Below are 6,000 nucleotides of genomic sequence, written 5' to 3' on the forward strand. Positions count from 1 at the left end.
ATCCAGCACCGTGTACCATTGTCTGTAAGGAGGAAGCGCACTCAAAAGTGTATACGGATTAGGCACAGTAGGGTGTATGTCTGCCACCCTTTTGTTTACTTCCCTTAGGTCCTGAACTGGGCGGTACTCGTTCGAGTTGGGCTTCCGTATTGGAAGCAGGGGGGTGTTCCATGCCGATCGGCAAGGGCGTAGAACTCCTTGGCTCAGCAGTCGCCGGATATGGGGGGTTATTCCTGTTCGAGCTTCCCTGGGCATGGGGTATTGTTTAACCCTAACGGGGTTAGCTCCTGGTTTTATTTCTATATAGAGGGCAGGCCGATGTTTAGCTAACCCGATTCCTCCAGTTTCTGCCCAGGCATCTGGGAACCGCCATACCCAGTCTGCAATGTTTTTATCAGGGGAGTGCGGCTGCTGGTGTAACCGATATTCATCCTCCAAAGTAAGAGTTAGCATAGGTAACAATTTCCCAGATCCATCAGTTACCTGGGCACCTTCGGGGTGAAAATGAATTTGGGCCCCGATTTTGGTTAATAAGTCTCTTCCCAACAAGGGATAGGGGCTGTCGGGTATGACTAAGAACGAGTGGGACACTTTTCCCGTTCCCAAGTCTACAGTTCTTTTGGTTGTCCAAGGGCACTTTTTAATCCCTGTAGCCCCTTGCACCCATGAGGTGCTTGTTGATATCTCTCCTCGAGGGTCAGTCAAAGCTGAATATTGAGCTCCTGTATCCACCAAAAACTGCACTGGAGTCCCCTCCACTTTCAGAGTTACCCTAGTTTCGGGGAGGGGTTCCGAACCCCGTCGCCCCTAATCGTGCATTTCATCTTGGGTGACCAGGACCGATGGACTCCTAGGTGTCCATTTACTATCTCTGGTTCTGTGGTTTCTCTTTCTAGGGCAATCTTTAGCCCAATGGCCTTCCTCCCTACAGTAGGCGCACTGATTTCGACCCAGATCATGCGCTCTGGAGTTCCCAAGTGGTGGTCGATTACTTGGGAGTCTGTTTCCTTCTTTCTCTGCTCTCCCTCCCTGCACTGCTACTGTTAATGCTTTGGTTATTTCCCTAGTAGCCCTAAGCTGCTTTTCCTCTGGTGCATCTCTGTTATTGAATACCCGCTGAGCTATTCTCATTAAGTCTTGAATGCTTTTCCCTTCTAAATCCTCTATCTTTTGTAACTTACGCCTTATGTCCGGTGCTGCCTGGTTAACAAAGCTCATTACTATAGCTGCCTGATTCTCTGGGGACTCTGGATCCATAGGAGTATACTGTCTAAATGCCTCCATTAATCTTTCTAAATAAGCTGAGGGTGATTCCTGTTTTTCTTGCATGACTGAATACACTTTGGCCAAATTAGTGGGTTTACGAGCTGCTGCCCGGAGACCCCCATTAGAGTCTGGCGATAAACCCGGAGTCTCTCCCTACCTTTAGCCGTATTGTAGTCCCATTCATCTCGCGGGGGCCTGGACAAGGGGAAAGAAGCATTAATTAAGTCAGGGTTTACAGTAGGTTGTCCATCGTCTCCAGGAACCAACTTTCTGGCCTCCATCTGAATTCTTTCACGTTCCTCGGTTGTGAACAGAATCCGGAGTAGCTGTTGACAGTCATCCCAAGTAGGCTGATGAGTGAACATGACACTATCTAAAAGGGAAATTAAATCTTTAGGGTTGTCAGAAAACTTAGCATTTTGATTTTTCCAATTATATAAATCGCTGGTAGAGAAGGGCCAATATTGAAGCCGGGGATTGCCAGCATTATCTGGCGGCCCAGTTTCTCGGAGCGGCAGAGCGATTGTGGAGTCTGGAGTTTCTGGTTGGGAGGGGCCGGCTGCTCGTTGGGCTCGGCTCCGCGTTCGTCTTGCCAGCCCTCCCGAGCCAGTTTTTTCTTCCTCATTTTCTGTTGCAGCCGCTTCTCTCTGTTCTGCCCCCTCCAGTCCTGGGTCCTGAGGAGAAATAGGGGCTTGCATATAAGGAGGAGGATTAACAAGAAGGGGGTCTGGATCTTCCTCCAGGAGAATAGGGTAGGGAGCTGTGGGCTTTTCTGACAAATCTAACTTCTTTAAGGCAAGCATCTTAGTTGTAGGGGAGGGCGGTGGCGGTAGGAAGGGAGAAAGCCAGATTGGAGGGTTATTCTCTACTAAATCTTCCCAGGTTAAAATGTAGGGGATTTGAGCTGGGTGGCCAATTTTTCCTGATTGGAAGATTTTATTTTTGACCTTACGGATAGTTGGAAGGTGGAAGGTTCCCTCTGGGGGCCATCCCACTTGAAAGGTGGGCCAGTCCGACTTGCAAAAAGTTATAAGTTTTCTTTTACTGATTTCAACTGACAAATTACGTGCTCTGGCTTGAACCTCCTCAAAATGGCTGACCATAATGGTCAAAGGAGTACTATGGGTTTGGCCCATCTCTATAGCAATTAAGTATCCAACTATCGAGAGGAGGAGAGATGTAAGGGTTAGATAAAAAAGAAACCGGGCCAGGCGACGCCGATGTGGGTTGGAGATATCGTCACAGCAGAGAATTGCCGCTGGTCGTCTATCCGGTTGAAAACCTGTTTCCTGTATAATTCGAAAAGGATGGAATGAATTTGACCATTGATGAGTACTGCTCCTTTCTATCAGGAGATCTATAGACCCGTTTTCCTCCAGATTGGAGGTGTGAAGTTTGAGAGTGAGGAATGGTGGATTGTAACAGACTAACACAAAGAAGAACTTAATAGAAGGCAGGAGTAAAGACCATATAATACAATACACAAACAGACAAACACGTAACGCGCCGAGTCAAAAATTGGCTAGCTGGTATTTTGTAGTTTCCCAGGTGCCACACAAAGCCCAAATGGGACAAAGAGTTAACCAGATGCGGCCAGTCGTCCGAATGCAATACTGAAGCTGCTCAGAAGCAGCGCAAACTCTGCTCAGATGTGACAAATTCACCCAGAATGCAGCACAAACTGCTCAGATGTGACCAGAATGCAGCACAAGCTGCTCAGATGTGACAAATTCACCCAGAATGCAGCACAAACTGCTCAGATGTGACCAGAATGCAGCACAAGCTGCTCAGATGTGACCAGAATGCAGCACAAGCTGCTCAGATGTGACAAATTCACCCAGAATGCAGCACAAACTGCTCAGAATGCAGCACAAGCTGCTCAGATGTGACAAATTCACCCAGAATGCAGCACAAACTGCTCAGAATGCAGCACAGCTGCTCAGATGTGACCAGAATGCAGCACAGGCTGCTCAGATGTGACAAATTCACCCAGAATGCAGCACAAACTGCTCAGAATGCAGCACAAGCTGCTCAGATGTGACCAGAATGCAGCACAAGCTGCTCAGATGTGACAAATGTCACCAGATGGGTCGAGGGGACGTCTCCCGAGACCCTGCTGGGGTCCTATAGCGCGTCCGCCAGGACTGTGCCAGCCCAGAACCAGAACCTGCAGGCAATTCAGACCAGAAAACACACGGCAATGCCTTACTCACCGGTGGAAGATGTCACTTATGACTCTATGATCAGGTGTCTGGGTGGGCTTGGGGATCCCGGACGAGCCCCCATATGTTGTGCCCAAAGGCTTGAGACCCCACAAGGACCACCAGAGACCACGATCAATGCAAGCAGCAAAGAGTCATTTATTAGCGAGTTCGAACCCGGTCCTCTGCGTCCTTAATCAACGACGCTAGGAGAGGCCCCGAGCCCTCGTCAGCAGGGTTTTTATAAGGAAAAGCAAGCAGTTTTACAGTGTTCTTCTAATTGGCTAACATTCGAACAGCTAAACCTCCCCTGGTTGGGTCCGGTCAATCTATTTGATTTTCATTGGGTCCAGCCAGAACTGGACGGTCCTAGAGGAAGAAGGGGGGAGGGAACAGGTGAACTATTCAGGAGCTGAGTCGGGGCTAGGCCCTGCTCTCGTCCTTGACGGATAAGGTCTCCAGGCAGCTGCACATTCCTTGGACAATTATCTCTTAATAACCTTGGTAAGAACAGGGGCCCTGCAGTCCTGTCTGTCCTTGAGGCAACCCTGCTCTCAACATTAGAGGTGCACAAGAATGGCAGCAGGTGTTTTTAGTACCAGCCGCTTTTCTAACCTGTGGCAGGAATGCTCCATCCAGCTCTGCTCCAATTGCTACCTAAGGTTTGAGTCTGATTCCTGGGTCTCCTGGTCACTTCCTGTAGCTGGGTTTCCACACTCCTTATTAGAGTCTTGGTGTGACAATTGACCAAATATGGCTCGACTGGAAGCCTTCACTCCCTTTGTTCTTAGATTTGGAATTCTTGCCTGCGTTCTTTTGGCTGGCTGTCTTGTTGGTGATCACCTTAGCAGGGACTGTAGGTGTCATCAGGTGAAGCTAAGTGTTCCCCATCTGGAGTAAGTGAAAGGTTGCTTGGCAAATGTTTCCTTCAAAGATAGCAGCATCATAGATTTGTTAACAAGTAAATCTGAGGAGGCTAGAAACTTGGTCCATAGCATGACTCTAAATTTGGTCAAGTTTGGTAAACCTCCTTCCCTTCCTATTTTAAATGTGTATCATAGCTGTACCCCTTGGGATTGTATGAGGTATTAACCAAGTTGTTAGGTACAAGTTACTTGGTATAGTATCTACCAAAATTGAAGCATTCAGTCACTGTTAGCAATTATTCACGAAGGGTTTATTATTAACAATTTGGTTACCTCTACACCTCAATAAGGAACAGAGAATATGCTGAGTAAAATTTGACAGATTGTAGGAATGACATTTTATTGTTTTCTGTTGAATTTCAGATGTACTGGCGAAGCACACTTGACAAATCAGGGCATTGATCTCTCGCCTTGGGGCTTGTGGAAGGACCATGTGACTTTTGGCTTGTATGATAATTATCTTCCTCACAATTGCCTACCTAAAATTGTTATTTCTTAAAAAACATTCTTAAATTCCTGTCTAATTTACTATGAATTACCCTCACATTAAAAAGAAACACTTTAAGTATCCATTAATCAAGATTTTTTTGTTGTTGTCTTCTGTTCATTTGCCATCATGCTGTCATTTAGCAACAATTATTTTTAACAGAAACATTTACAGGAATCACGAAAAAACTGAATTAGACATAAAAGAACTGATATATAATACATAAGGTCTTCTCATCGGAGGGTGACCTTGAGGAAAAAATCCAGTATCAATTATTGATCTGAGAGCAAAGAACTGAATTCTAGAAACTATTGACCAGTTACTAATATTCCTGGTGTTGATTCCCTCATCCAGTGTTTCTTTGCCTTTGTGGTGTGAGAGATCAATTAGGGCCTAGCGCAAGCGAGGCAAGCAGTCCACCACTGAGTTATATCCCAGCCTACTCTCTGATAGTAATCTAAGAATCCATGATCTGCCATTATCTAATAAATAACAAATATAGTAATACTATATTAAAAGTATAAAATCTAAGATATTTTGGAAAACCTCGTCAACCATGATGATAGAAAAAAATGTCTTTGATAAGCTTAATGATGTTGGTGGAACTTATTGATACTTATGTAGTGGAATTAATATCTAAATTTTGTGTTCTAATCTACACAGGTACATGCTTAAGTTTCCCACTTTTTAATAAACTTTTAATTTGAAAATAATTTTAGATTTACAGAAAAGTTGCAAAGATAGTGTGCAAAGTTCTTACATTTCCTTTGCCCTTAATGTTAGCATTTTATATTCCAAACCAAATAGGTCAAAGCTAAAGAACTTAGTATTAGTACATTACTATTGATCAAAGTGTACATTCTATTCAGATTTCACTAGTTTTTGACTAATATTCTTTTGTTCTTGGGACCCAATTCAGGAGATCACATTGCATCTAGCTTCCCTTTTTAAAAGCAAATACTTGTGGAAAGTAAGGGAGCTGGGAGATCACCGGAGCATAACACCGCCCCCCACCAATAACTGTAGTCATATTGGAATGTCATTTAGTCCATCAGTGGGTGCCCTGCCTATTGTTGGAACATTGGCCTGGGAACATAGCTTGATATTTTTATCTTTGAAC

General features: G+C 45.0%; 1 pseudogene; it reads left to right on the forward strand.

The window, feature by feature from the left end:
- Positions 1-4,905, forward strand: part of LOC124994213 (broad substrate specificity ATP-binding cassette transporter ABCG2-like) — a 53,997-nt pseudogene extending 49,092 nt beyond the window's left edge.
- Positions 4,906-6,000: the final 1,095 nt, after the last annotated feature.

This window comes from Sciurus carolinensis, chromosome 10 (genome assembly GCF_902686445.1).
Source record: "Sciurus carolinensis chromosome 10, mSciCar1.2, whole genome shotgun sequence".
Taxonomy (NCBI): Eukaryota; Metazoa; Chordata; class Mammalia; order Rodentia; family Sciuridae; genus Sciurus; species Sciurus carolinensis.